Source organism: Salvelinus namaycush, chromosome 11 (genome assembly GCF_016432855.1).
Source record: "Salvelinus namaycush isolate Seneca chromosome 11, SaNama_1.0, whole genome shotgun sequence".
Lineage (NCBI taxonomy): Eukaryota > Metazoa > Chordata > Actinopteri > Salmoniformes > Salmonidae > Salvelinus > Salvelinus namaycush.
The window spans coordinates 32,468,634-32,479,180 of record NC_052317.1 but is presented as its reverse complement, the minus strand read 5'-3'; positions in this window follow the sequence as shown (position 1 = coordinate 32,479,180).

Here is a 10,547-nt window from a genome sequence, read left to right as displayed (position 1 = left end):
GATTTAACTAATTACGTGACTTCTGAAGGTAATTGGTTGCACCAGATCTTATTTAGGGGCTTCATAGCAAAGGGGGTGTATTCATATGTTTTTTATTTTTAGAATTCTTTTAAACAACTTATTTTTTTCATTCCACTTAACCAATTTGGAATATTTTGTGTATGTCCATTACATGAAATCCACATAAAAATCTATTTAAATTACAGGTTGTAATGCAACAAAATAGGAAAAACGCCAAGGGGGATGAATACTTTTGCAAGGCACTGTATAGAGTGAGCAATCAACAACTTGAAGGTGCCCAGGTGAGTCCAATGAGTGCAGATGTGCGTAATGATGGTGACAGGTGTGTGTAATGAAGGGCAGGCATGAATACTACCCCCCCACCCCAGGGGCGCGACCCGGCGTCCCACCTGGGCGAGCCTGGTGGGCCTTCCGAAGCATGGGCGCTGGACTAGCCAGCTGAGGCATGGGAGCCCGAAAAGCCAGCTGAGGCTTGGGAGCCCGACGATCCGACTGAGGCGTGAAAGTCTGATTATCCCTCTGAAGCGTGGGAGCCTGACGATCCGGCTGAGGCGTGGGAGTCTGATGAGTCGGCTGAGGCATGACGTGGGATGGGAGCCTGCCGAGCCAACCGAGGCAAAGAAACCTCTCGAGCCAGCTAAGGTGTGGAAGCCGGATGAGGCAGCTGAGGCACCCCCGGTTCCATCGGCGGCGGAACCCAGACCTGACGTCACCACCAAAAACCAAATACAAGAACTCCCTGATACTTCAAATAGTGGTGTCAGCATTCTGTGAGGACCGACGCTGGAGACGATAAGCAAGTACAGGGAGTGACATTTAATGGAACAACGGACATATAACAAAACAAGAACAGCGTCTGGACACACGGGGAACAAAACTGAGGAACAGACAGATATAGAGGGAGCAATCAACATCGTAAAGGAGTCCAGGTGAGTCCAATGAGCGCAGATGGGCGTAATGATGGTGACAGGTGTAATGAAGGGCAGCCTGGCACCCTGGAGCGCCAAAGGGGGGGAGTGGGAGCAGGCGTGACATATAGATTGCATTTACAATGGTGTTTGTTCTTCACTGGTTGCCATTTTCTTGAGGCAACAGGTCACAAATCTTGCTGCTGTGATTGCACACGGTGGTATTTCACCCAATCGACATGGGAGCTTATCAAAATTGGATTTGTTTTCAAATTCTTTGTGGGTCTGTGTAATCTGAGGGAAATATGTGTCTCTAATATGGTCATACATTTGGCAGTTAGGAAGTGCAGCTCGGTTTCCGCCCATTTTGTGGGCAGTGTGCACATAGCATGTCTTCTCTTGAGAGCCAGGTCTGTCTTCGGCGGCCTTTCTCAATAGCAAGGCTATGTTCACTGAGTCTGTACATAGTCAAGGACTTCCTTAATTGTGTGTCAGTGACAGTGCTCTGTTTTTTTGTTAATTCCTTCCAATGTGTCAAGTAATTATCTTTTGTTTTCTCATGATTTGGTTGGGTCTAATTGTGTTGCTGTCCTGGGACCCTGTGGGATCTGTTTGTGTTTGTGAACAGAGCCCCAGGACCAGCTTGCTTAGGGGACTCTTCTCCAGGTTCATCTCTCTGTAGGTGATGGGTTTGTTATGGAAGGTTTGGAAATTGCTTCCTTATACAGTATGTGGTTGTAGAATTTAACGGCTCTTTTCTGGATGTTGATAATTAGCTGGTATCGGCCTAATTTTGCCCTGCATGCATTATTTTGTGTTTTACGTTGTACACAGAGGATATTTTTGCAGAATTCTGCATGCAGAATCTCAATTTGGTGTTTGTCCCACCTCACAACCATAAAGGGTTTATGGGTTCTATAACTGATTAGAGTATTTTTCGGAAAATCCTAATTGGTATGTCAAATTTTATGTTCCTTTTGATGGCATAGAAGGCCATTCCTGCCTTGTCTCTCAGATCATTCATAGCTTTGTGGAAGTTACCTGTGGGCGCTGATATTTAGGCCGAGGTATGTATATTTTTTGGTGTGGTCTATGGAAACGGTGTCTAGATGGAATTTGTATTTGTGGTCCTTACAACTGGACCTTTTTTGGAACACCATTATTTTTGTCTTACTGAGATTTGTTGTCAGGGCCCAGGTTTGACAAAATCTGTGCAGAAGATCTAGGTGCTGCTGTAGGCCCTCCTTGATTGGTGACAGAAGCACCAGATCATCAGCAAACAGTAGACGTTCAGATTCGAGTAAGGGTGAGGCCGGGTGCGGCAGACTGTTCTAGTGCCCCTGCCAATTCGTTGATATATATGTTGAACAGGGTAGGGCTTAAGCTGCATCCTTGTCTCATCCCCCGGCCCTGTGGAAAGAAATGTGTGTGTTTTTTGCCAATTTTAACCGCACACTTGTTGTTTGTGTACATGGATTTAATAATGTTGTATGTTTTTTTTTCTCTCTCGCTCTCCTCCTCCTCACTCTCGCTCCCCTCTCACTCTCCTCATGTCTCTCTCCCCTCTCCCCTCTCTCTCTCCTCCTCCTCTTTCTTTCTCCCCTCTCTATCTCTCTTCCTCCCCTCTCTCTCTCTCCTCCTCTTTCTCTCTCCCCTCTCTATCTCTCCTCCTCCTCTCTCTCCCCCCTCTCTCTATCTCCTCCTTCTCTTTCTCACTCCTCTTTCCCTCTCCCCTCTCTCGCTTTTCACTCGCTCTCCCCCCTCTCTCTCCCCCCTCACTCTCTCTCTCTGGCTGTTTGATTGTCTGTCTTACCGTCAGTCTCTCCCTGTGGCTTTGATTTTCTCTCTCTACAGTATCGACCTGTGTAACTATCTATTAATAGGACTGTTTTTTTTTTGTCAATATACATTTTATTTCATCAATATATTTGTCACTCAGTGGAGGGGGGCGTCAACTGAGACACACCGCTGTATCTAGGTCAGTTGAGACACAGCCCACTCTCCCCTTTCTGTGCCTCTTACCCTCCCTTTCCTTTTCCCCTTCTTTCCCCTCTTTCTCTCCCTCTCTCCCCATTTTCTCAGTTCGCTGACTCTGACACAATGCAGACCTGCTGCAGAGTCACGATTCTTCATTTTCTTCTCTTTCTTTACTTGCTCAATCACAATAATGTAAACTAATATTTTATTTAGTTCAGTTAACCATGCTGCAACTGACGACGTAGACTTTTCAAAACAATCTTCTATAAAATGCACATTTAGAACCCTTTCGAAAAGCGTTAGTCATTTACATCCAAACTTCTCCTGTATTTCCAGTCTATTTTTGTAAAGTAAAAAAATTACATAATCTCCTCCCATCATCCATATTACATAATGGTGTGTTGGGGGTTGCTGTTTCTGGACAGACTCAGAGAGCGAGAGGGGAGAGAGAGAGATGGGAGGAGAGAGAGAGAGGGGGAGAGAGAGAGAGCAAAAAGAGAGAGAGTCGAAGGGAAGGTCAAATGCAAACCTCAGAAAGTTTGTCAATCACTCCTATTGTGTTTGGCCCATATTCCTTTAGGAGACTCCTTGTGTGTTGTGGCCGCATACCCTTTAAATTCACCACTCAAAGGCCATAATGGCAGATATTGAGAAAACAGTTGGAAGCGCATCTAAAACAATACTGCTTATTGACACATGTAGATGTTGGTGTAATCTATTGAACGTACTCAGTTATCTAACAGATAAATATTGATCATAACATATTACGTAAGCATTGGGTGTCATTTCCACTCACGACCACTAGGTGTCTCTATTTCCCCCTCTGTTACAGCCAAACGAGCTGCACTGTCAATCAGTCTATACATCCATCTAAATAAGATTCCAAGCAGAAATAAAAGGGGCCTTTATCAATAATCTGTGAATATACAATGTATGCAAGCATACAGAGTATATAGTGAACATGTGGTATATTCTGATTGTGAATGTGATGTTTGGAGAGAAATAGAATATCCGTCACACTGTCACACAGATTTAAACGTGGTATTGGAGGGATTGATGAAAGATAATAGTGAATGGATTAGACTGTGGACACACAACTGAAAAATTGAAAGTGAAGCTTCAGCAAGTTGAAAGTTTCAGCAAAGAAGATGGAGCGATTTAAAGAGCTGTGAGGGACGAGGAGTCCATTTTCTGTCTCTGTGACAAAAAAAAGACAAAATGGCATACAGAAAACTACTGCAGGAGAGCAGATTAAAGAGGGAAAGATGGAGAGATGAGAATATAAAATAATAGAGTCTGTATGTTGTGTCTTGTGATGCCCTGAGGGGGTGGAATGGGGGAAACATCAGATGTAGGTCATCACTCAGCAGGAGAGAGAGAGAGAGAGAGAGAGAGAGAGAGAGAGAGAGAGAGAGAGAGAGAGAGAGAGAGAGAGAGAGAGAGAGAGAGAGAGAGAGAGAGAGAGAGAGAGAGAGAGAGAGAGAGAGAGAGAGAGAGAGAGAGAGAGAGAGAGAGAGAGAGAGCGCAAGAGAGCGCAAGAGAGAGAGAGCACAGTGAGCAGTCTGGCTATAGAGACCGGTCATCACAGGCAAACCTGGCTGCCCAGAAAGGACAGGCTGTGCTCACTCTGCTCCAGGGGAGAGGTAGAGACAGAGCTGCATTTCCTATTACACTGTGACAAATACTCAGAATCTTTCTTTCCCAAAATTATCATTCAGTACAAAGAATTTGAAACGGTAAAAGATGAAGAAAAAATCAAATATTTAATGGGTGAAAATCCAAAATGTGCAGTTTTGGCAGCCAAATATGTGTCCTCCTGCCACAACCTGAGGGACAGCCAGTGCAAACTGTTTTGGCTTCCCTACCATGTCATGTGGCTTCTCAGTCAGGTTGAGACTGGTCTACAACTATTGCTTTCATGTATTATTATTATTAATATTGTTGGAGCTGCTGTTAATGGTAATCCCATTTCCACTAAACTATTATTATTGCTGTTGGTCCCACCATTTTTGTTGTATGTATACTTTGACAACGGAAGTAATTTAACTTGCCATGTTAAAAAAAGTATATTGAATTAAAATTGAATTGAGAGATAGACAGAGAGAGAGCTGGAGAAGGAGAGAGACAGAAAGAGAAAGAGAGAGAAAGGGGAGAGAGAGGGGGAGAGAGAGAGAAAGAGAGAGAAAGGGGGAGAGAGAGAGAGAGAGACTTTTTACCAAATTATCGTACGACAGACCACGTATTCATCCTGCACACCCTAATTGACAAACAAACAAACCAAAACAAAGACAAAGTCTTCTTGTGCTTTGTTGATTTCAAAAAAGCTTTTGACTCAATTTGGCATGAGGATCTGCTATACAAATTGATGGAAAGTGGTGTTGGGATAAAAAACATACAACATTATGAAATCCATGTACACAAACAACAAGTGTGCGGTTAAAATGGGCAAAAAACACACACATTTCTTTCCACAGGGCCGGGGGGTGAGACAGGGATGCAGCTTAAGCCCCACCCTCTTCAACATATATATCAATAAATTGGAGAGGGCACTAGAACAGTCTGCAGCACCCGGCCTCACCCTACTCGAATCTGAAGTCAAATGTCTACTATTTGCTGACGATCTGGTGCTTCTGTCACCAACCAAGGAGGGCCTACAGCAGCACCTAGATCTTCTGCACAGATTTTGTCAGACCTGGGCCCTGACAGTAAATCTCAATAAGACAAAAATAATGGTGTTCAAAAAAGGTCCAGTTGCCAGGACCACAAATACAAATTCCATCTAGAGAAAACAAAAAGATAATTACTTGTCACATTGGAAATAATTAACACAAAATCAGAGCAAACTAGAATGCTATTTGGCCCTAAACAGAGAGTACACAGTGGCAGAATACCTGAGCATAGCCTTGCTATTGAGAAGGGCCGCTGTAGGCATACATGGCTCTCAAGAGAAGACAGGTTGTGTGTACACTGCCCACAAAATGAGGTGGAAACTGAGCTGCACTTCCTAACCTCCTTCGAAATGTATGACCATATTAGAGACACATATTTCCCTCAGATTACACAGATCCACAAAGAATTCGAAAACAAACTCAATTCTGATCTACTGGGTGAAATACCACCGTGTGCCATCATAGCAGCATGATTTGTGAAAAGGGCAACCAGTGAAGAACAAACACCATTGTAAATACAACCCATATTTATGTTTATTTATTTTCCCTTTTGTACTTTAACTATTTGCACATCATTACAACACTGTATATAGACATAATACGACATGAAATGTCTTTATTCTTTTGGAACTTCTATGAGTGTAATGTTTACTGTTAATTGTATTGTTCATTTCACTTTTGTTTATTATCTTCTTCACTTGCTTTGGTAATGTAAACATTTGTTTCCCATGCCAATGAAGCCCTTAAATTGAAATTGAATTGAGAGATAGAGATAGAGAGAGGGCGAGAGGGAGACGGAGCGACGGAGAGAGAGAGAGAGCGGGGGAAAGGCAGAGAGACAGAGAGAGACTGTCTCCATGTTATCGTTTCAAGGTAGTCTGGACAGAGGGGAGAAAATAAGGGTGTGTTGTTCTATATGGTGTTGCCTTGTTCACGTCTGACTAGAGGGCTGTAGGTTACCTGTTTGAGGTGGGTTTATTACTATATAAATGCTGTTAAACTATAGAATACATTGGTTACCACAATCTAGGGACTAGATTGGGCTCCCGAGTGACACTGCGTTCTAAGGCACTGCATCTCAGTGCAAGGGGCGTCACTACAGACCCTGGTTCGTATCCAGGCTGTATCACATCCGGCCGTGATTGGGAGTCCCATAGGGTGGTGCACAATTGGCCCCGCGTCGTCCAGGTTTGGCTGGGGTAGGCCGTCATTGTAAATAAGAATTTGTCTTTGAAAGACTTAGTTAGGTTAAATAAAAAGTAAGAATTATAGGCCTACTTACTCCGTTGTACACTATAACTAGTTGTACAATGTGTTGTTATTGATATTTACTGTGTAGTTAGTTTCATGTTAGTTACAATTTAATCTAACTGCATGGTATCTGTGCAATTTGGAGACTGAAAGCAACCATAACAGTAGTGATTTGTGTGAAATAATAATGAAGCAATCACTGCAAGGCCTTAGTTTGGATAGGTAAGCACAGTACCAACTCTCCAGTCCAATGATCAAAACATTGTCGTTTGTCATATAATGTTTGTAATAAAAAAAACTATTTTCAGGAGAGTAGCAGTGTGGGGACACTGTGTTCTCTAGCTGTGTGTGTGTGTGTGTGTGTGTGTGTGTGTGTGTGTGTGTGTGTGTGTGTGTGTGTGTGTGTGTGTGTGTGTGTGTGTGTGTGTGTGTGTGTGTGTGTGTGTGTGTGTGTGTGTGTGTGTGTGTGTGTGTGTGTGTGTGTGTGTGTTATATTGATGAGAGTTTGTGTTCCTACTGAACTCAACCACATCCATCTGATAAATCTTTACAATGGAACACTGAGTCACTGAGGAAAGAGAGAGGAAAATTGGAAAGAGAGGAGGGATATATGAAAGAGAAGGAGGACGAGAGGAGAAGGACTGCAGAGTTAGAGCAGCTGAGGAAAGGAAGGAGGAGTGGAGTGCGTAAATTAGAGATGAAGAAGAAGAGAAGAGAAAATATGGGAGAGGGATTAACAGAATGAGAAAGAACTGGGAGAGGGATTAACAGAATGAGAGAGAAGTGGGAGAGGGATTAACAGAATGAGATAGAAGTGGGAGAGGGATTAACAGAATGAGAGAAAAGTGGGAGAGAGATTAACAGAATGAGAGAGAAGTGGGAGAGAGATTAACAGAATGAGAGAGAAGTGGGAGAGGGATTAACAGAATGAGAGAGAAGTGGGAGAGGGATTAACAGAATGAGAGAAAAGTGGGAGAGGGATTAACAGAATGAGAGAGAAGTGGGAGAGAGATTAACAGAATGAGAGAGAAGTGGGAGAGAGATTAACAGAATGAGAGAGACGTGGGAGGGATTAACAGAATGAGAGAAAAGTGGGAGAGGGATTAACAGAATGAGAGATTAACAGAATGAGAGAGAAGTGGGAGAGAGATTAACAGAATGAGAGAGAAGTGGGAGAGAGATTAACAGAATGAAAGAGAAGTGGGAGAGGGATTAACAGAATAAGAGAGAAGTGGGAGAGAGATTAACAGAATGAGAGAGAAGTGGGAGAGAGATTAACAGAATGAGAGAGAAGTGGGAGAGAGATTAACAGAATGAGAGAGAAGTGGGAGAGAGATTAACAGAATGAGAGAGAAGTGGGAGAGAGATTAAAAGAATGAGAGAGAAGTGGGAGAGAGATTAACAGAATGAGAGAGAAGTGGGAGAGAGATTAACAGAATGAGAGAGAAGTGGGAGAGAGATTATACCCCTGCGGATGGCAGGATCCTGACATAATCTCTGTGCAATATACTCCCCAGAGTTCTGTTTGTGTGCGCGTGTGTGCGTGTGTGCTCAAACCAGTTCAAAACATTGCACCTTCCATTCCTTAAAGAATGTTCACCTACTTTTCACCACCCAATTCAAAACTCTTTCCCATTTGTCTAATGCAGCATCAGTGAAATTTCAATAAAATTGTTTGTCTCCTGGGATATGGAGAGGTCACTAAAAAAGAGAATATTAAAAACTCCAGACCCCTAAAATGGGATGTGATCATGAGCCCTTAGCAGTTCTATCGCTGTTATTCATTCATTCTCTATAGATATAGTTCTGATATAGGCCATTGTCTACACATGATTTCATTCCTGATTTAAACTGATGGACAGACAGACAGAGCGACAAACAGACAGACAGAGCGACAGACAGAGCGACCGAGCTCTCTCTTCTCTGTCTCCATACAGTATCAAGCTATGCATCACTCAGTACTGGCATCACTAAGTACTGGCATCACTCAGTACTGGCATCACTCATCTGTTTATGTGATATCTGTTTTCCCTGTGACTGTCTGTCTGTCTGTTTGTCGGTCGCTCTGTCTGTCTGTTTGTCGCTCTGTCTATTTGTCTGTCGCTGTCTATTTGTCTGTCTGTCTGTCGCAATGTCCATCTGTCTGTCTGTCGCTCTGTCTGTCTGTCGCTCTGTCTATTTGTCTGTCTGTCGCAATGTCCATCTGTCTATCTGTCGCTCTGTCCATCTGTTTCTCTGTCGCTCTGCCTGTCTGTTTGTCACTCTGCGTGTCGGTCTGTCTCTCTGTCTGTCTCCCTGTCTGTCGCTATGTCCCTATGTATGTCTGTTTGTTTGTCTGTTGCTCTGTCCGTCTGTTTATCTGTCTGTCTGTTGCTCTGTCTGTCTGTCTGTTTATCAGTCTGTCTGTCGCTCTGTCTGTCTGTCTGCCAAATACGTCAGTGTCTGTTCTGTTTGGGTTATTTTGCAGCTGCTGATAATCTTCAAATAACACTCCCCCCCTCTCTCTCTCTGTCCTTCTGGTTCACTCTCTCTATCTCTCTCTCTCTCTGTCCTTCTGGTTCACTCTCTCTCTCTCTGTCCTTCTGGTTCCCTCTCCCTCTCTCTCTTTCTGTCCTTCTGGTTCCCTCTCTCTCTCTCTGTCCTTCTGGTTCACTCTCTCTCATTTTCTATATTTTCTCTCTCTTTGCATATTTCTCCCTGTTTATTTCACTCTCTTTCTCTCCTTTTCAACAGACTAGAAAAACATGTCTGCTTGCATGCCTCCCAGCCATGTTGGAGACATCTCCCTCCCTCCCTCCCTCCCGCCCTCCCTCCCGCCCTCCCCCTCTAACTGAGTTGTTATGTGGTTATGTAAGTCTTCAGAACAGTGTGTCACCACGGTTGTCAAGGGAGACAGAGAACAGAGGGGCTATGGAAGAGGGTCAGGAGAGAAGGGAGAGAGAGAGAATGAGAGCTGGAGGATAGAGAGAAACAAATGAAAGATACAGATGGGTGAAGTGAAAGAGAGATGTATGATTATGCTATAAAAGTTGGAACAATACACATGATGTAATATCAGTAACTGAAATGAAACATCTAAAGGAGATAGAAGACAGAAAGAGGAGATAAGGACAAGAGTTGCATAGAAAAGAAGATCAGAGATATTAAATAAACATGAAACAATCATTTTTTTAAACACAGAAGGGATACATAGAGGAAGGAAATAAAGGGATGAAGCTGGAGGAAGGAAATAGAGGGGAGGTGGAAATGAACTAACTGTGGGTGTAGGGAAAACAGAGAGAGTGGAGGAGAGAGTCACATATAGAGAGAGTGGGAAAAGGATGAGAGAAAGACACAGGTATAGATAGGGCTGAGGGTTGTGTGGCTGCAGGCTCCACGCACTCCAGTGTTGCTCCTCTAACCTACTTTGATGTATCTGCCTTCTCCCTGTTTCATAACTAAGCTGCCAGAACCTTGCATCACATAGCACAACCCACACTCAGCTCTAACACTGTGAACGGCACCGAATCAGAAGGAATCATCACAACATAATGTTTTTCTTATCATAACGCTGCCCATTTTACCGTAACACAACATGTGATACAAGTGCAGAACAAACTGGTTAGCCTACATACTGTGTCGTCCGTGCCTTGCAAAAACAAATGCTGATTTATGAAAAACGAGGGCAAAAAAACTGTTTTTAAAACCCACATGACTAAATGAGAGTTAAAGTGTTAATTGT